This window comes from Amblyomma mixtum, chromosome 3, assembly GCF_055824585.1.
Source record: "Amblyomma mixtum isolate Tamu chromosome 3, ASM5582458v1, whole genome shotgun sequence".
NCBI lineage: Eukaryota > Metazoa > Arthropoda > Arachnida > Ixodida > Ixodidae > Amblyomma > Amblyomma mixtum.
In genome coordinates this window covers 186,571,115-186,592,938 of record NC_143014.1, presented here as the reverse complement: position 1 = coordinate 186,592,938, position 21,824 = coordinate 186,571,115, and the positions used below count along the sequence as shown (strand labels likewise).

The window sequence follows — 21,824 nt, the reverse complement described above, 5'->3', positions numbered from 1 at the left end:
TAGATTGTTTGAAATAGAAACCACTCCCAGCACACAGTGCGGTTCAAGTTACCACAGGGCTTGAATTCCTAAAATACGAATTTTTCATACCCGCACTTGGCGACAGCCTTCTTTTCAAAAATAAACGATTACTGTGCAGCATCACCACGTGTAACCAAGCCTGGTTGTTAAGTTTTTGGTGGTGTGGATAGCTCCGTGTATTCTTACAACCCCCAAGCAAACGATACGGGAATTGCTGGGTGCGGTGTGCTGAGGGAAAATTTCGGAGGGGATGCCGTTAAGCAGTGTGTTCAAAGAACGAAGTGAGAGACAATAGGACCAGCCACTCCGTGACTAAAGACTGGCGATCTACCTAATGAATACTTGTAGCGATGATGCGTAGAGTTTCTTGATGTGCAGCGTAATTTTTCACCACCTTGTGAAACCAAAACAATATTGTTCTCCGAACGAGATGGGATAGATAACTCGAATTATTTTAACGCGTACCCAGTATAGTTACCTAAGACACCGAAAGGGCTAAAAGTTGATTCCTTATGAAGCGTAATTACTGCTGTGAAGCAATATTGGCTAAATTCGTTATTGTTTAGTAATATTGTATTTCACAATTCAGCATCTTGAATAGCCGTCATTTTCCGCCAGATTGCAAAGATACCCTGGCATTTTTGGGCGAACACACCTCGCAGTGACCTCCAGTAACCTTGTCCTGCCCCAACCGCGAACACTATTTCCAACATCTCCCCGTCAGACTCTCTGCCGTCCCGGCTATACATTTTCCTCCTCTTGGAATCTATTGTCTTACTAGCACAGCATCGATTGTACGTTATCCACACTGCGTGCGGTCCATGCCCAATTCGTCATCGACTTCTACTGGGATAATGTTCGTTAGAGGCTGTTCTCTAGTCCATGCCCTGCTCTTCCTGTACCTTAAAATAACCCCAATCGTGGCCCTTTCTACAGATTGGTACGCTGTTATCAATTCAATTTCAAGCCTTCTCTCTAGCCTCGAAGTTTCGGCCCCAAAGCTCATCTCTGGAAGGTGCCCTGAGCGAAGTAGATGATGTGCGCCACGAATATTAGTACGGCTGCTGTTTAAACTTCCTCGAATTGCTCGGCTCTCTGCGACTTCCACAAATACAACTATCTCCGAACGAGCACAAACATACGTCTGGGTTAGCAGTTGCCTGCGTTGCTGCAATCATGCCTCCGATCAAAGACTAAGGGGCCAAAAAGCTTCCTTCGCAGTCGTCAGGTGAAAGTGACTTCAAATTCGAAGAACAGCGACGACCTTGAACAAACTATTCTTGATGAGAAAAGTTAGGTTTCATGCAGGAAACTAACAGGCAGGTGCCTGAAATTTTCAAATTTTATTCGTACTTCACTACGCTGCACTCGATGAAAAGTTTAAAGTTTCGTTGGAATCACAAAAAAGTACTCTTTACTTGTCAAGACACGAATAGTTCAACGCTTTTTATGCAGAGCACGAGTAATGAAGTCCTGCTCAATCATGCAGGGACTAATGTAGTCAGGTGCCAGTTCTAAAAAACGAGTAATAAGGAGAACGCTGACCAGTTCAATACGTGTAGCATGAAGTGCGTGTTAATATTTTGTTTATGTGTCTTTCTTTTGCAGGCGATCGCCTTTCTTGTACTTCACTGCAACATGAGCCAACAATCAACCAGGCAGTGCAGCAGCCAAGCGTGACGCAGCAAATGCTATATGGGCTGAGCAGACTGATGCACACGTGTGCTAGGGAAGCCATTCGGCCCTCTCGTTACTGGGAGTCTTAACACACATTTCCAGAAGATGAAGCTCTCATGAAAAAAAGGTTGGCTAAAAGACAGATCTGTTGTAATAAAACAAAAAGCTGAAATATTAATTCTCTTTTCGGATCTTTGCGCAGCTCTGCAATCGGCCTCCCATAGTCTTTTTTTTTAACTGCTCATGTAGCTTCAGAGTTTACCTGGACTTGAGTACATGGAGTCCGGAGAAATGTGTGAGTAATATTTCATTTATGCAGATTGCAAAGAACTCTGAACTTTTGCTTCAGTCAATCATATTAAGTTTTTTTTCTTTCGTGTGGGGTTTAAATCGACTATGACTGCTACTAACCATCATGCTTTCTTGGCGCGTTGCATTTTGTTTTTAGAAAAGAAATAAAATTCTGAACAAATTTTTATTGGCGTCTAAGTTCTTCCACTAGTAAATTTTGTTAGTATAGCTCCCACATTTGAGTAAGGTGCCGTGAGTTCTCAAGCTGTCGTTACACAGAGGGCTTAAATTCTTTTCAAAATAATATTTGGCTTGGTAAACCTACAACCATTCATTATACAAGTTAACTAATATTAATTTGCGGATCATTTTTCGTCTTTAAAAAATACATGAAATTTAGACGTATTTTTGCTGTGAACACTAGATGTAAAAATTCCCATCATCGCCTAACAAACGTTTTGTCTGATTCCCTGATTCCCAGAGTATGTCAAGAAAAGGTTGCTACAGCACCCATGCATAGGTAGCCAGGGTCGGCTTACAGAAGATGGCAAAAATTTCTTATCGTAATTATCTTGCCGCTGATTTGCCCATAGACGTCGTCGTACGGCTTGAGCATAAAGTGAGAACGCGGTTAATGTTCATATAGGACACAATGAAAACATCGCTCGAGCAGTTTAGTCTTACAGAGTTTAATTCTAATTGAAAATATCCCGTGTTTTATCCGATGTAAGTGGCCGCTAAACTAGCCCCGGAGGACGAAGTTAAGTTCGAGGTCTTTGTCATGGCGCCTCTCATAGGTCAGGTGCAGCTTCGGGACGTTAAACCCTACATAACAACAGAACGTTCATGGGAAGTGGTTGGAATGTGGAAAGGCGGAAACCCCCTTATGCTACCCATGACATCAAGACTGCCAGAACCGAGGCCCTAGTAAAGGTACTGAGCAGACAAGGGTAGGGACAAAGGGGGTCACATGTCATGCATATAAAGCAAGCTAACAGTCACCGAAGCGGCAAAGCAGAGCATAAGATAATTGTTCTTTTTTAAATATAATTTTCGATGCTGATCAATGGGAAATGCCTGGAATCTGCGCTTAAGAACTCGTGCACTCGTGCTCTGATTACCAGTTGGAAAGAATTTTGGCATTGGGTTACACTTTGGTCGCGACAGGTTTTGCTAAAATCCTCCCGCAAAAAGTGAAGAGACGAACAACAAGCCTCAAAACGCAAGAAATACAAAGGACCTTACAACCAGAAATTGTCCCTACCTACAAAAGGTATTGTACAAAAAGAAAGCTGCCTGCAGGTATGGGGCCCCGCTCGTTTTTTTCGGCTGCGACCAAGCTTTCAAATCTATGCCCTCGTAATGCGGCAAGGAGAACAGAAGACGTGAATATAGATAAAAGCATACTAGGCCCTGTGCAAAATTCGAAACAGAAGTGGTCAATGGAACACCACTGGTGTAGGGCTGCATTGAGCCGTGAAAATAACTAGCTTGAGCAGAAGCAAAACTACTTTCTTTTATATATAAAGGACTGAATATCAGAACAGATGCACACACAGAGAGGCATAAATTGTGAGCACGCGTGCAATTCGTGGACGGTGGTTCTTTTTTTTTTACCACGAGCTACACTGACTGCTGCCCCATAGGGATCATGGATTCGATGCACTTCTTATAAAAAAAAAGTGCCAGTGAAAAAGTCGAGAAAAACCTATATGCTGAACGACTTAAAGCTCAGTGAAGCCGAAGAGGTAACCTGAAAGGAACTAGAAAAATTTGTCGTTCGAAAGGTGGCGAAAGAAACGAAATGCGGCTTGACGCACTACATGCATGGACTTCTATCGGCCAGAAATGCGCAATCCGAACTGCGCATTCAAAACCACTATCGCCAGAGGCGGCAAAGAAAGAAATCCTGCCTCATTCTCATTCGCTGTCGTCGAGCAGTGAGTGCTGCGCGTGACAGTGGCCTGTCTCCACATTGCCGCAGTCGCTCATCCACGCCGCTTGTCGAGAATACATGTTTAAACGGCTGAATATAAATGTGTGAAAAACAGTTTTATATAACCGAGACTGGCAGCCAGTTGAAACTCTGCAAGCGTATAAGGAAAGCAATTTTTGTTCCAATAATATATTTTACAATACACGAACAAAAAAGAAAAACTCAGAGGAAGTAAAGCACTTTTATAAGATGCTGTACCAGCAGAGTACGGCCTATTTATAAACTGCGCTGTCTAGAATATGACCACAGTCGTCATGGCTGACTGAAGCGCTTGTGCATGTGTAGACTGTCGTTTTGGCTGACAGTACTTTCGGAAGGGAATTAGGTTAGCCTGTTACCTATGGTGCAAGGATTTCGCTCTTTTCTACTTTCGAACTTGGGAAACTTGATTGCTTACCGGGTCGTCTAAAGCTACCATACTTTGACTCCCAGATGAGTGCCTGGCCAGTTTCTTTGTGTTATAGCGCTATGTCAAGCGCTGGAAGCACTAATCTTGACAGAATGTCGATCAGAAGCCAAGCATGCATGCATGTCAAGTTCCCCAAATATTCAATACACGTGTGACAATATTTTGGTGTCTTGCAATTCGCGGTACCGATTGCAATATTTAACGCTAACCTACGAGGATTTGCTCCGTGCCGCAAAAAGGCGATACCAGAACTATTTGCATCAATTAAAGTGTTTAGTGGGCCCATTTGTACTGGCTTCCAAAAGTTATCATATCTGCTAGGTTAAAAAATTCCGCGAACGTGACACAGCATATGAGCTGCGTCTTTGCAACTAGTGGGCTTTTTTCTCCGTTAGCAATCATATTGACCATATAAACTCCGACTTTGTAAAAATTAATTAAAAAACGCGAAATGTGTCTTACACAAAATTTTTTTTAGCATGTTTTAGTTGCCCTTTTTGGTTTATGAAGGAAACGACAAAAGAAAAATATCGGCGAAATAAATGAACCTGGCACGGCGCCATCTAGACGAATCCTGCCAATCTTTTTCTGCTTATTAAGTCCTCACAATAAGCTTTGCGAATACTATGGAGCAAGATTGTTTTCATCGGTGGTGGAAATTTTTGAAGCAATGTGTTGATGGCCGACTATTTGCTGCCTTCTGGGCATTCTGACTTTTCGTTTTTTTTTTACATTAGAGGGAAGCTTTTTTTTTTTGGGTCGCACTTACACAATCATAGTCTTCTTACACTACGCGTTTACAAGTGATTTCCACCATACATGCACACACGCGTCGAGCTGGCTAATCCGCGACGCTTACGCTCAACACGCCAGTACCATCGCAAAAAGAAGTCGTTAGTATCTATTATAGTGTCGTGTTCACTTGCGCAGGTAGGAGTGCGGGGACTCGTAGTCAGGAATGCATTAGTTCGACTGATTGCAGAACCGATACAGAGTTGTCCGCGAAGTCACTTATGTTGCCCATTAGGTGATTCTTTATGCAAAAGACATCTAGAATCACAAATACGGATCGAGCAGACAGTTCAATAACTTTCACTAGCCCTGTTTCACTAGCCACGTACAAAGCTCGGTGTTTCTTTACCAACTTTTGCTAAACCACTTTCTTTCAAGCTACAAAAGTATCATCTTTAAATTTATCTCTTTTGCCCCGCACACGCAACTCGGTGAATGCGGTGGCCACTCCTGATAGGTATGGGTTAGAATTTTCGGTTTTTATGCAATAGCATAGAACACTTGCCATAACAAAAACTCGGCGCCGTCTGACATTGTCCAGAAAAATCCTGGCTGACTGACGGAGAATCAACTCATTAATGACGCCACCATAGCACAGAATTCCCAATGGCTGCAGGGAAGTCACGTCATCAGCCCGGCAGTGATGTCACAAGACCGGAGAATGCCCATTGGCTGGAAGTAAGTGACGTCATCAGATCAGGTTCGTCTGTTTTAAGACTCCCCTTGCCAAACGTAGCAGGTGGCAGGTGGTGTACGGGAAGATCTACATGGGTGTAACAAGCCCCACCCTATCACCAGTCGCTCCCGGCAAAAGCATCAAAAGCTTTGAATGCTATTGCATTGCAAACACATAATAGAATGAACTGCCCCGGTGTTTTATTTCTCAAATGTTTAGTGAAATTCATTCATGTTTATTTCAAAACGTATATTTAAATGTTTTCGACGAATATTATTTGCCATTGAAGAATTACCAACGTTTTTTGGTGATATATGCGGCACCCTTGTGCACAGAAAAGGCATGTGTAGTTTATCTTAGCTTGCTTGCTAGCGAGAGCAGTTGATGTACTAGTACGTAATTAACGAACAAGCTGTCGTGTATAGAACGATGGTTGTCAAACTGAACACTACTGGTGAGAGAAGTAAGAGTGAAGAAGTTAAGTAATCTGGCCATACAGAACGAGAACAGAAAAAGAAGTTCATTTTTAAAACTATGTTGCACAAAAATTAGAGGAAAAGAAAGGAAGCGAAAGCAACAGGCAGAGGAACACACACATTGCCTGACTTAGGCAAGCGGAACCAAGCCTTTCTGTCCAGTCGCCTTCTCGGAACCAATTTATCTTGCTGTGGGGGATAAAGTAAAGTATATTTCTTGCTTGCGACTTACTGCTCTTGCCTTCTGTCAGGAAATGAATTTTAATAGGAGCAAATGCTTCGCAAGAAAAAAGCTTAGGATCGGAAAAAAATAAACAGTGACAGCTGCCGCAACAGATAACGGGGCAGAGTGCCAGGAATTATTTAGTCCGCATCCTGACGACAGCCATGAAAGTGCTCCATGCTGACCCGTCGCAGAAGCCAGAATATGACATTTTTTGAACACTGTTGTCGGGCATGGGTCCGCCTTGGCGGTGGCTTTCAACGCTTACAAACTTTCACAGTTTCTTTCATGCCCGCAAAAGAAAACCTCTGTAGTATAACAGTGCGTAAAAAAATAAAACTCTGCTACTTAATCAAACAATTCCGCTGTCTCACCGCGTCCCTGCCTTCCACACTTTGTTAAATACGTCTTGTGACCGCTTGTAACTCGTACTCAATAGCCAGATACCAGTGGCCGAAATCAAGGGGTTACTAACCTTTCTTGGTTAAAACCAAATTTCAAAACTTGAATTTGGCTTACTTTTTCCGTCTTTTGTTTGTTTTTGTTTTTTTTTTGGGAGGGGGGAGGGGGTGAAGGGAGGTTGGGGGGGGGGTTACTGACAACTCCAACCCCTACTGATCCGCACTGTCATTACAGACGAGGGAAAACGCCTGAACTGCAGCATCCAGGAGGCATAGTTCAGAGCACGCTAGCCGGTTCGCCTGAACTGCAGCATCCAGGAGGCATAGTTCAGAGCACGCTAGCCGGTTCGCCTAAACTGGCGCGTCAAGTATGCTGCCTTGGATGGACGTGCCCTAAATACATGCATGCGAATCCTGAAACACGAGCTCTTAAGTTCGCCGATAATGCTAAGCGGCTATCAGGAGATTGCGCGGCATGCAATTCACAGCTGGGAGCTCGCATGATCGTGTTTCATTCTAACCAGATAGCATGACGCGGACGATGCGCACCGTAAGATTGAAATCGCTGGAAAGCCCGCGGAGGGAAAGCGCCGCGGACTGAGTGAGGGCAGACTGAAATAAACAAAACACAGATATGTCTAACTGACACTATTCTTCCCCTGGACTGACGCTTTCGGAACACGATACGTCACTTTCTCATTTGTTTGTGCGCTGTGCCCTGCTTCTCACTATGCTGGCGCAGCGGAGCTCGGGCGGCGTGTTCAGTGGCGTGCTTCGCACGGACAGAAGTCGATGGCAAAGAGGCTTTTCCCTCGTGGCGAGCCATCGCTGACACGGAAGCTGCCTCAGCACCCACACTATCCTCAAGATCAACCGTGTCAGTTGGCACGTGCGCGTGGCCTCTTGCGTCGTGCTCTCAGCAGTTCGACCAGAATATAGGGCTGTGCTAAGAGGGACTCAGGTTATACTTTGTGCCTTGCGGGGGTAACGTTTCGGCTTCAGCATTCAGCAGCGTTCATTTCCACAGCGAATAGTTCATCTTTTAAGGTCAGTAGTTCTTCACGCTTTGGCTTTGCTTCCTTATTAATATGGCACGGTGCTGGTAGCTAGCATATACATATCCATTATCTAGAACAACTCCCTCGAGCTTTTTTTAATTTTCTGCTTTCTCATTTCATTTACTAAACTGGCGCCTAGCTTTCAATTCTGCACCTATGTAAAGAGCTCCATCGTTTGCTGCCATTACAAGTACGGCCTTGGTAACAATCTTAGTTAGCTAGAATACCAGATTATTCAACCAGTGGTGCTTCAAAAGTTGGTAATAGTGCCTGTCCGTAAAGGCACCAGTCGAAGCGCGCAAGCTATTCCTTCACGGGGGTAGTGAATTGAATGGCATGAATTTTATTGCAATAGAAAAATAGCCGCTAAAAGGGGAACCGTTCTTATTTTAAAGTAATGAAATTTCACTCTCCAGAGGTGCACCTAACCTATAAAGCGTGCAGTAGTGGACGATTCTGCATTAAGAAACTGAAAATCAAAGGTACATTTTGCGGCTCGTGATGTGTGGTACAATGGACTTCGAGTTTAGAGCAAAGCAGCAAACGATACGTGCATTTGGCAGGTGTAATATGTTATTGATTAGTTTCATAGAGCACAAGGAAGAGGGAGGGGAAACTGAACACCGTGTGTGGCCTGCTTCCGTGAGTTTCTAGTGATCCCTGTTTAATGAGCGCATGCCTGGGACTATTCGGGAAAAGATAATTCAGCCCGGTTTAAATGGGCCGCCAAACAATCAAATTGGGCAGGAACGTTTCGGATGCTTTGGTCCGAAGTTGACTGTCGGCCTTCGGTCAGCGGATAGCAACCTACCAACTTTTACGACGTTCACCAAGGACAAAAGAGAACAACAGCATATTAAGAGGATAAAATATTTTGATTCCATACGCCTCAGCCTGCTACCCTCTTCCATTTTGTTCGCGAAAGCCCTCATATTAAGGAGAGAAACTGCCAAGAAATCCTTGATCACTGCAGAGAACGAACGCAGTAAACCGCAGGAAAAGACATTCTTCACTTGCAGTTGTGAACGTTCGTGAGACCGGACCAGACGTCAAAAAGAGTGGCATGTATTGCTGGCTACTTACTCTTCGAGAAAAAGAAGAGAAAAAGATGAAGTTATTACAAAGGAGAAGCAAAACACAACCACGTTCACGTTAAACAGAAGCCAAAGTATTATCCCAAGAAATCGCAGCTTGACTCAAAGAGCGAAGGAAGCACATGGACGTGTGAAGTCTATAGACAAGGACTTCATTCTAGTGTTTTCTGCACGCTTTGTGTCAAGCATGGATTACCAACTCGCCCGAACCAGCGCCTTGCCAAAAATCGCCGCGTTGCAGGATCCGACGTCCGTGAAATGAAATAAAATTGCTTCGAATTATAAAGGAAGCACTAAAGCCCGGAGGTCAAAAGCCACTGTACAACACAATTTCTTAAGGCCATCAGTTATGCGGGCAAGCACAAACTTGAACCAGCGCCTGACGCAGCTAAACAAGCCGATGCTGCGACTCTTTCGGTTTTACGAAGGAAACACCCGATATACTGAAGAGATTCAAACTGCGTTAGAGCAGAAAGTACTGGCACAGAAAGCAAACATAAAAAGACATCGCCTTTTTCCCAAGAAGCGCTGAGACGGAATAATCCACGACAGCGGATTGTAGTTTCAGGAACTGGGAGTCAATCTAGGCTCTGCATGTAGGATTAAATGTCAAATGCTTCGGTGCACATGACCGCGCCTCGCCGAATTTCTTCATTAAATAATTTGCACTTTGCTTTCACGCATCGTTTCACTCATCGTGATTTCACTTGCTCCAATTAGTTCGTTTTAGTGTTCGAAATGCTTTCCGGCTAATCAACCTCCTTCTCTTTGAAGAATATAACGTTAGCGTTGCGCACATGCTTCCTTCAGCGCTTTATTTTGTTTTCCTTGCCGTTTAGCAGCCCGCCTTTCCTTCCTTGGTCTCTTAACACTGACAGGAAAGGGACAAGCATACGTTTTCTAGAGGCGTACGACGTCTACTTTCTCGTCTTCCCTTTCGTCTTTACCGTTCAAGAAAAAAGAACAGTTGAGCGCTTAGTGTCCAAAGAGCTAGCTTGCAAACTACACTATCCTGACAAGACAATCGGCAGAACCACGATCTGTGCAAAATTTAAGGAAGATATGGTTTCCGTTCTCCAAGTACTTCACAACTAAGGCGGTGCGTCTGGTCAATGAATGAATCACCGCGAATGACAAATGTTGTTCGTACCGCAACATACTGGAAACACATAAACCAAACTGAAAATGGGAAGCATCGGAGCATAAACGTAAATAAAAACTATTATCTTTAACCAATCTAGTTGCAAAGGGCTAACTTAGTGAATAAAGAGTTCCATATTAATTTGAAGTAAATGATGTTATTTAGAATAAGCAGCTGTGGAACGTTAGCGTTAATTCTCAGAACAAAAACAATGTTAACAGAAGAAAAGCCTCCAATAGAACAAGTGCGCTCAGTTACTTAGCAAACCAGCTACTACTTTCTCAGCAAGAACAGGAGGTTTACATCAGTTCAATGAAAGGTGCGCTCGCATATGATGAAGCGGAATGGGCAAATAAAATCCGACTACTAAAAACCTAACAGAAAATAGTCTTTTGCCTTCATAGTGCAAGAAGATTATATCTTTCTTTATCAAACAGAAAAAGAACGCAGCATTCAAGCAGGGGAACAATGCAGGCTCATTTCTCACGGTGTGACTGCGGAGGTTGACCGTGGTGGGCCGACGGCAAGTTCCGAAGAGGATACACTGCTGCAAGTAAAAAGCCGCATTGATTAGCTTTAAACACCATCCACTGGCCTATTGCAGCATTTTTTTCAAGAAACTCCTACGATAAATATTTCCTTGGATACTGCCCTCCAGTTTCTTCAGTTTCACACTATGATAGAGAGTATCCGGAGTATAAATACATAGCGACTGCACTTTCCACCAGAACGTTGTTTTTTTTTATTAAAGCTATTCGCTCACAGTTCACTACTGTCGGCATCGATAGAACGCCCAGCACGCCCATTAGATGCATTTTCCAGGAATGCCGAAAGTTCCAGCTTCTCTTTGTTGTTCATTTCCTAGGGCGACCGGGAACTCCGACACCGAAGATATGCATGGAAAAAAAGTAATCTTACTTGGTTCAAATTCAACTTCAAACTGTCTCAATTTCTCGTATAGTGCAATAACCAAGATAAAATATAAAGCAAGAGGTTCAAAGGTGAACAAAACAGAAGGCCTTGTCTCCCATCTTACATCAATTACAATGTAAAATGCTATCAGTAAATACATGGATTAACGTGCACATAACAAAAAAGGAAAAAGATCAGCGCAGAGTAGGAAGTAAAATGCTGCAGAGAAAGCGACACATGCATAATCATATTCGAAGTTTTCTTGCAGCAAGCTGCAGAGAAAGCTGAGCATGTGCAAAACAGGTAAGAATTCCACTAGAGAAAAAAACTGACAGGACGGTAACTGCTGGTTAACGCGAGATTCAGCGACAGCTGTTAAGGTATTTATACTTTAAGAAATGTTGTGGTAGAGAATATGAGAGCGACATGACCCCTGTGCAGTTCTAGGGCGCTCTTTTTAGTTTTTCACACATAGTCGATTTTCGTCTAGGTCTCCTCGCTAGTCCGCCTCTCTAGAAGCGCAGCGCCGCCCATGATCCTCTCCTCGGGCGGCGCGTTTCGCAGCAGCTGCCGCAGGTTTACCGTGCTACATTCCTTTGCTCTTTTCACACCCTCCTCCCTTCTTTCACGGTGACCACATTCTGAATGGTAACCGTGGTACGCCTTCCTACACTTTCGCCATAACCTCCTCCTCTCACCGCATCCTCCTCCGTCCACGGTAACCCTCCTCATCTTTCTAGGGTAACTACCCTGCCGTTGGTTCCCATGGCAACCACGTACCGGCTGTGGCTTCTGACGTTTTCACCACACCCTCTTCTTTCCACAGCGATCGTCCTCCGATTGGGGATTTCTGCGCTCTCGCCATAGCCACATCCTTCCACGGTAACTCTCCTCGTACTTCGAAGGTGACTACCCTGATACCGTGAAAATCACCGGCCGGTTGCTCCTTTTTATGCTCTTGTGTACCCTCCCCCTTCCATGGTAACCATTTTCCGGTTAAGGATTCCTCCGCTATCTTAATACTGCTCTCCTTCTGCGGCAATTATACTCCGTACGGTTCCTGTGGTAACTTCCCACAGGTTACGCATTTCTCCGCTCACGTCGTACTTTCCTCCTCGCACGCTAACCACCCACCGAGTGGTTCCCATGGCAACGCACCTACCAGATGAGCGGACGACTACGACATACTACTACTACGATGCGAAACCCAGGAACCAGCGGTTAACAGCTCTCGCTGTAAAAATATGTATACATGCAGCACTAATATAAAAGGGAACAGTCTGCTAGCAGAAAAAAAACGAGTTCTGTTGTTACTTCTATACTAAAGTTGAAATTGACTCAAAGATACTATCTATCCTAAAAAAAGTCTTTAAAACAAAAACAAAGTGTGGTTTACACTCACACTTACGCTTAGATGATTGGCTAATACGAATAAGGTGTTTCCTATTTTATTGGGGTTGCCTGTACATATCTAAGAACTATAAAAATACATCTAGTGTGGTATTGTTTGTTATAACTCAATTCATGAAGTGTATAATAACATAATACAGTGGAAAAGTTATTCTTTCACCTAAATTTGAAGAAACAAAGTAATTTTAAATGCGTGATGTTTTAATGTCTACGGAATTCCAAAATGAAATTGCCGAAAATTTTAATGATTTCGGTTAATATTTAATAGGCATCGCCTGGAGAAGTAGACCATGGTGATTTGAAAAAACTCGAAAATACTTGCTACAAATTAGATCAACAGGTAGTAATCTAAGGTCGGGTTATGATAATATATAGGTTAAAGGACATGGTACCCTGGTTGTGGAGACAAAGTTATGGTAACGGCATTATCGGAGACGTAGTGAGCAATGCCGCAGATGGGGAATGCCACGGCACAAGGTAATTATGCGGAGAGCTTCTGCTATATTTTAAAAGGTGTTAGGTGCGTGTTTTTAGACCTGCCCAAAGCAACAAACCGCAAATATAATGAAATGAGGGCGTCGGTGTTAAAATAAAAGAACGCCTTAATAACTGCTCTTATATAAAAGAAGTGTATTTAGCGACCGAAGAGACATAATTGAAATTAGGTTGGCATGAACAGTAACTCCTAAAAACGGCGGTTTATTACAGAGAGAAAAAAAAACAGGCATTAATAGAAAGCTACGAGCAGACAGTATTTTTGTCGTCAGAAAAAATGAAAAACATGTCTTTTCTTCCTTTAGACAACTAAACAGCTATTAGAGTGGCACCAGCTTTCAAGCAAAAAAAGAAGAGTTTGAAGTTCATAGCATCCTCACGGTTGCGACACGTTAGCCGACGTTTGTCAAATAGTTGCTCGGCAATAGTTGTTCGGACTCCACTTCAAATACGGCATGGAGCTACAATTCAGCGCCTTGCGCAAAAATTTGCCGCTGCGCTTGCGCTCATTTGTTATCGAGTTATCGAGGGCCGATGGGAGCACGTCAAATGCATTCGAGAATCAAGTCAAATTTTACTTCGCAGCAACTACATAATCACCTGGGCTACAAGCTGTACAAAACATCTTGACGAAGGCTATGAAAGCTTTTTCATTACTGAAAGCTGAAAACACAACAAAATAAAATATCGTAAAAAATATTGAAGTACACATCAAGGTTTTAAAAAAAAGCATACATCAGTCGCAAGCAATAGAAAGAAGTACAAGAAATGTTTCTCAGTAATGAAATAAAAAACAGTTCAGAAATATGACAAAAGCTTGTAAAGGCTTGATTAATAATTGAAGCAACTACAGAGAAGAAGGATATCGACAAATAACAAATTAAGTTCTGCTTTGCTTTCCACTAAAGCAGTTATATTTAATTGATTAAAAGAGGCTCATTATGAGTCAGACACTGAGGTTTATAATCATTTCTGAATTACTGTATAGATCATGCACCACTGCATTAAGTGTTGACATTTCCAGTGCGATAGCCAAAAGACACAAGTTCTGCCACGGAATTAATGATAACTGTCGAAAAGAGATACTATCAGCACCACATTAAACGACAAGAAAAGTGAAGCATGAACAGAAAAATGAGACCTCCGGCCGGGGAAGCTCGATATTAGCGCAGGCTAATTTCAATATCTAAGGCGCGAAGACTTTCCTTTAGAAGTGTTAATTAACCTCACTTGTATTGCCTCTGCAGGAGCTGATATATTTGTGTTTTTTGTTGGCATTTTATCTCTCTTGTTCGCGTTTTTTGGTTGCTTAAAGTACAGTATTTGCAATAAACAAAAGTCATATATATTGTACGCAGAATATTTTAAGCGCCGTTATTGTGGAATTAATATTCGACGTTGGTTCAAATTTTACAATGAAAAGAAGAACCTCCTTTTGCAAGACCAGACGCTATTCAAGTTTGTTTTAGGTATTGATTTAGATGGTATAGTATTTAAAAAGGAAAAGGAACACAGTATAATATATTTGTAATTTAGTGCTTATGGGATGCAATGTGCGACAGCGTGATATTACACCACTAACAGCAGGAGGCTTTTTACAAAGAGTCTTTCTGACCCTCCTATTTGCGGTAGGCTGAACAGTGCACACCGAGTGGGCAGAACAGTGCACACCTAGAATCTTATTGCCGCGAATCTTTGTAGTGTTTGTTTGTTCATTCTTCAAAGCTGTCAGAAAACCGCTTTATCACTTTGTTTGTGATGCAAGAAGAGACCAGATTTATCTCGATTGATCGCATCCAGGTGCAGACGATTCTACGTTGTTCCAGAATGTTCTAGTAACCTTGCACTCTTTATCTGGAAAGTTCGCTTAAATTCAGCGCAGCCGAGAGCGGCGGAGATTCTGTTCGACGACCGCCGAGCACGCTTGTTGCTACGCCGCTGCCGAGTGATCCTGTCTTTTGTGGGCGCAAATCAGCCGAAATAAAAAGAATTTAAAAGGCGTTATCGATGTATTCCTGCTCCCCGGACTACAGTCACCACCAAGTGATATCCGGTGAAGGTGCTGACTATTTCGATGTGTTGGCCTTCAGAAATGAGTGTCTACTGCCCAGGAACTACTTCGTTCTTAGCACGAAAGTTACTACCGTTTTATTTAATAGGGCTTATCTTGATTCATTGCATTGTAGCCCATTTTAACAGTTTAGTTCTGTTAACGTTAATATTACTTGTTTCATATTATTCCCAGAAGTATGATACAATCGTCAGCATAGATCACAAATTGGACTGAGGATAAAAGTATTAAATAAATTTCGACCGACAACACCTCTTTGTAGCGCCAGATAATATTAGTAGGAGGGATCATCTTTGGCGATTACCTCATACACAGTGGTACCTATTTTCGAGTAGTCTTGAAGTAAAGCTACAAGTGTCCCACTAAGTCTTATATGATTAAAGTTTAATAATAAAAATATTGGGATCAGTGCAGTCAAAGTCTTGACTGAAATCGATAAAAATTTCTCGTGTCAACAGATTAGCATAAATATTGGCTAGAACTTTTTCTTTTATGGCTAGCAAGGCAGCTTTAGTAGACCAACCTTTCTTAAAATAATCATACTCTCAGTCTGTTAAGCCACTTTTCTTGTCATAAAATTTCGAAATGCGAGAAAATAGCTTTTCTAGTGACTTTAAATATACCGGGAGTACTAAAATTAGCCTATAATTGGACGCAGAATCGGGGTCTTCCCGTTTGTGTGTTACAGATGCCCTCGCATTTTAATACCAGTTGGAAGTATACTTGACTGAGGTACCAGATTGAAAACATGAACAAGGGAATGCTTTAGCAATGCTAATATGCATTTAAGAGATTTATATTACATTTATTCATTATATATTGGTCTACTGTGTTGTACGCCCATGAATGTGCTGTATATTTATTTCCACCTGCAGTAGGCCTGTTATAAGCTTGGGCAACTGGAACAAAATACAATTCGGGGCTACATCTATAAGGTAGTGGTTACAGTGTTGACTTAATCCGCGACCTTTCAGTTCACAGTTATCTACTGGCACTGTTCTTGCAACTGAACGGGAACCATTCACGTCCACCACGTGGAACATTGCTCATAATTATTCACACAGCACCAGGATGTTCTTTATTAGTACCTAGAAAGAAATTTCAATAAAATGCAGTCTTCGCCCGGTATATATTCTCTGCATTCACTTGATTCTTTGCCTTCTTCCCGGTTACCAGTGAAACCGTGCTTTCCTTGATTTCATGAACGGCCTGAGAGCTGAGTACGATTGGTGTATCGTACGTGTTTCGGCTAACCCTAGACCTTGAACGTCAGCAGTATATGGAAATGCTCCAGAAAGATTGTGTAGCAACCCTTACGTTGCTGAAAGAATCAATGACAAAGCGTAGTTATAGTGAAGGGATGAAAAACGAAGCTTGGTTTTATCCCTGCAAGAAGTATTTAACGTTAGTTGTAACCCCCCCCCCCCCCCTTGCACAGCTTTGTGGACTGTGTGCAAATGGCCGTGTACTAAACAGTAACATCCTGTTGCTGGAAGTAACACCGAGCTCAGATGAAAACCGCTTTTTCATTTACCGGTCCTGCTCAAGGCCCACAAGTAGACACTTGGCCATGAATGTCAAGGGTGGTAGCGCAGAAAATAAATATTCAGGGGGGCGCTTTGTTGACCTAAAGCGCGGTAAGGCGAAAGCCTTAAGCGCGGTGTTGCTGCTAGCCTTCATTGATGTGTGGTTACGATGTTAAGCTTTGCCTCTGAGTGTGGAACGCGATAGCGTCTTGCAACGCTGCCAAGGAGTCCACAGAACGCCATCGCCCGTTCCGCTCTACGTCTTGCTTGTCGGTAAATTAGTTTTTGAGGAAAGGAAACGTAGGAAAGAGAGGAAGGGAGGAAGATGAGAGTGAACGAAGACACCGTATTCACTAGACGCACCTTTGTTCATTCCAAACCATTGATCTGGCATGGCGGAGTGGTTACCGTGCTCGTCTCGCACTCCGGAGACCCTGGTTCGATTCCCGAACTCGACCGAATTCCTTCTCGTTTTATTTATCTGGTCTGACTAGAAAGCTTTATTAGGCTAATTGGTTAATTAAGCAATGTAATAAACTCAGTCCCACTTAGTTGGAGCATCACTATACACGATCGCTTTAATTGGTTGCATGGTTACTAGCCAAAGTACAATTGGCCCCGTTTGAAATTCGCGCACTGTGACGTCACGACCATTTGGACATATGGAAAAGCGTGGCATTTCTATCGACAACTCCTGCTTACAGCGATGAGGCATTAAAGGCTTCCGCCTTAATAAGATTGTACCGTTATCTATTCCGAAAAAGTTCACAGTAAGGGCATTAGTTAGAACCGAAGTAATGGGAGCATGCCTCGCCAGCGAGTAGGAATTAAAACCTCGCTCCTGGCTCGAAGACTGCACCTTCCCCTCTATTCCCTCCTGGTGTACTAATCATGAGGAACCTGTTGCCATATCTTTCTGCAGAGATAAACTCATCACTTTTTGGCGCAGATTTGCTACCCCACTCCTGCATCATGAAGCCCGGTGCCGTGCTCGCCTTCGCTGCTTTCGGCTTCCTCTTGGGCGTGGCCTTGAATATCTGCAGCGACCACGGTGAGAGACACTACTAGAACACGTAAAAATGGTTAGAACATGCTTTTATATTTTAACTTCTCATTAAGGTAGGGGCCTGGTCAACGCTGGTATAATGATGTCCCAGAGACTGCGGGAGGTAATGGTGATGGGCGTTGCGTACGGTTCAACTTTCCTATAAGAGTCATACATGTATGTTTAAAGTCTCTTTCCCGGTTCGCTCAGGCTGCGGCGACCTTCTTGATTGATCCTTGCTTCTCTGAATATATTTTCGAGCGTTTCCCTAAGGCTTCCCTAAGGCTTCGGGCTTCAAGTGTGGCGAGGTTCATGTGCCTCCGGAGACCAGTGATCGCTCCAATAAGTTGGTTGCACGGATTTGTAGCCTGTGCATCAGCCTGTTCAGTAGTAAAAATATTATCTTTACTTTACGCCATGCTCAACACCACGGTGTCGCTGTTTGTCCCACGTGCAGCTTGTTCCTAAAATAATTCCCTGGCAATAAACTGAGAGGCAAATATTCTTAAAATTTGAAAGAGATAAGACTAAAACTAGTTACAATGAATAAATAATTACGCTAATCTAGAATGCTTGGTCTCTTGCATTGAAAAGTTTTGAAGGATGCGGCTTACAGAATTTTACGAGTTCTGGACTGCTTCCTCGTTCATGAATGTTCACATAAAATGCTTTCCCTGAGCCTAAACAAGGGCGATCTTGTTAGCTTTAAGGTTGCATGTAGTAGGCATGTGGCGGGTTATAACAGCTAGTTGTCTACTTATATAATTTAGCGCTTTAAAATTTGGGGGCGTTAAGTAATAAAATGTTGCGTTTTCCTCATGTCGCATCTTGTCCCACATCCCGCTGAATTTGAATGCGCAAAGGCCTCTACTGGATATTTTCCCTGAAAAATATCCCATAGACACGTGAGCTCAGTTGTACGATCTAACAACTTCGCACTAATGCTTCTGCGCGGAGCATGCAGGCAGTGGTGGTGGTTTTGCGATGCGGCCGGTTTTCTTTCCATGAAGGGCTTGATAATAGCGAATCTTTTTGGGGCATTCTATATGAATTTTCTCGTCGCATGAACCACCACAGTACAGTGACTACGAATGTTCGCATTCAAAGCTTGCACCGTGCTGCGTATTCATTCGCCGTGCACTCGTTGGAGAGTTAGCCTCCGTTCCCCTCGGACATTCCTGTTTCCGAGAGCAAGTGAACTAGCGCTTAGGGCCTGCGCTCGGTGATGGATTCAAAGTGCGCTTACTTTATCGCTCTAAGGGCGCTGTAATAGGCATCTGCCGAAACAATGACGTCGACCTTGCAGGTGCGAACCTTTCATTATCATTTATCGACCTCGTCCAGTATGTCAAAGGAGCGGACTCCCTCTTTCTTTCTGTGGGGTATTCCCGTTATCTTGTAAATGGAAATTTAAACGTAGTTGGACAGGACAGAATCTTAATTTAGTTAATTGCAGCGAAAGAAATGAATCATCAGTTGAAGGCGTTTAGTTTTCGCCGGCAACTTTTCGCTAATAATTTACAGAAGGGCTACTAGCATCGAGCACAACTGATATTGAAATGCACGGTTCAAGCAGGCGATAGGTGAACGCCAGAGTTCTGACAGGTTACGGCGATGTTTTAACGTAGCTTTTTGAGTTCACTTCAGTGTAGTCCCACAAAAGGCTTAAAATAGGGCCTGTTCGTGTTGTACGCATCTATTGCTGAAAAACTTCAAGCAAATGGACCGCATCATAATCAATTCATGGTAACCCTGTTGCACATCGTAGCTTTCGATCTTTGCACCAGATAATTAAAAGAAGGGTCATATGATCTCATTTTTTTTAGTAGATAAGTGATTGAAATAGAGTTGTGCAGTAAGCGCTCTTTTTTCATTGTTTTACCAGTAGGAGCATTTGAGTTTTAATCTCATAGCGAATACTTATGCAAAATTTGCGCCAAACAATTGATATCAATTTTTTTATCAATTCTCTCAGGCAGAGGAGCCCATTGAGCTGGGCGCTTTGCGTGAATCCTTTACTCTGACCACCATTCCTTACTTGGCAATTCGATCTTCGGTAAACCCGTGGCGTGCGGTATTTAGTTGTGGATGTGCGCATTTGACCTGATACGTTCCCCCTGTTTGCTGACATTTAAAGATCATGTCTTTTATATGTTCCTGTGTTCCCCCGTTCATACTTCTTTATACATTCTTAGCATGTTCGTGGCATATTTTACTTAGCGTTTATTCACGACCCCTTGTGCAATTTGGCTGGCAAAGAAATCAGTCGTCCCGCATTTTGTTGCACCATGGCAGTGTTTTTGCTGCAACTCTTTGTAATTCTAAACAACATGTGACAGGAATTCTTGCCTACAATGCCCTTTGTTATCCTACTCCCCACCCTTTGTTTATTCCCCTCCCCCCCCCCCCCCCAAAAAAAAAAGAAAAATCCAAAAGCACAGCCGTCAACTACCACATCGAATTAAAAAGTGCATCTTCATTAACGCCACGATAAAGTTTGCTGGAACATATACTATCAGGGGCAAAAGTGGTATACTCCATGTGGCGGGAGCCGGAGCAGCGGAAAACTGCGCCATTTCGGCGAGCTAAAGCGCGAAACATTGAAACGAGCCAAGCGACTTGCCTGCTGATGATAAAGATCAGGCATTGGCAGTCTCGATCCCAGATGCCGCCCGTAGATGGCGCTGCAACGCAGTTTTGCGTTGCTCCGGCTGCCGCCGCGTGCAGTATACAACTTTTGTCCCCGATAGTACAATCGCTAAAAAAAAAACATACGTGGTTCAACCAGGCTGAACCTAGTACGACGAGTGAAAGCTCTGTTAAGGTAAGCACATGAAGATCAGCACGCGCCCACACGCTTTTATATAGCGATCGGCGGGTCACGCAATTTCCGGCGGTTGCGAGAGTGCCGTCAGCTGCGCATACACAGCTGTGGCAAGGCGCTGCGAGCCACGTGATTCGATAGTTGCGAGGCGTGCGAGCGCCGTCGGCTCAACGAGCGCAGCTGTGGCGAGTCACGTGGCATGTGGTCAGAGCCAAGCCTCCGATCCTCCTGGCTTGAAGGTCAAATTTCATAGCCACATGGCCTTCAGCTTTGTACGGAGAAATACAGCTTTTGCTCTAAAACATGTTCTAGTCGTTCTGTAGTCGTGGGACACCAGGGCCCATATAATGCAAGAGTTCTTTTCACTCCGTTCTATTCCATCCGCCACACTGACTGGCTTCATTTAGCGACGAAGGGGGAATAGGAATAAAATTGGGAAGGAATCGTCATGCTAGCCCGGCCCAGAAACTTCTCTTCCAAAATGTGAGGTGCCAATATCGTGTACTTGTCTTGCAGCTTTGGCTTGACGAGGGGGCATCAAGCTTCTACAAACTTGCAATACCGTTTATTTTCGCAAGTATAGCGCTGCAGAACGCAAAGTGCGCAGATTTGAAAAACGCGCAACAGCGTGTCACGCGCATGCAAGTTTGGCAAGGCCGAGATTCCCACGACAGCATTTCCTTAAGTCGTTGATCGGACATAAACTGACACCTGCTGCGGATTACAATTTTTTTTTGTTCTGAGCGCAAAATGTTGATGTAATGTAAATGAATCCTGATACTTTCTTACCTTTTCCCGTGCAGCCACAGCGGAATTTATCGTGACCAAGACCTGCCACGTTGTGAGAGCCAACGAAGACTGCAGTCGTTACCAGCCTGACGGAAAGTCGTGCGAAGACCTGAAGTGCGAGGACCGCGGGAAAATATGCTGCCTGCGTAATTGTAACACGACTCACTTCTGCTACCTGGAAACAGCCTAATATAGCCGTTTGGTCAGGCGTAAAGAATGTCTACGGTTTCACTCAGTAAAAAATTCGCTCGTCAGATTTTTCGACCGTGTGCGCCTGGATTTCCGTCAGGCCTTTTTGTGGCTCGGTATGACCTGTCACTGCTTACCTGCATTTATAGCTAGTGCAAATTACGACCATTCTGTTGAACACTAACTGTGACGACTTCTGCAGCACACGTTGACAAAAAAAAAAAACAGGAAGGAGGAAGTTGGGAGGAGAGAAAAGAGACATTGCGATCGCGTAGCCCGAATTTTAAGCTCCACCCGACTTAGCCTGC

General features: G+C 43.5%; 1 long non-coding RNA gene across 1 annotated transcript; it reads left to right on the top strand.

Annotated features, from left to right (window-relative positions):
• Positions 1–7,924: 7,924 nt before the first annotated feature.
• On the top strand, positions 7,925–21,556 carry LOC149353000 (uncharacterized). The gene is made up of 3 exons (XR_016289568.1): positions 7,925–8,009; positions 17,619–17,720; positions 21,342–21,556. It is a non-coding gene; the product is annotated as an uncharacterized LOC149353000 (long non-coding RNA).
• Positions 21,557–21,824: the final 268 nt, after the last annotated feature.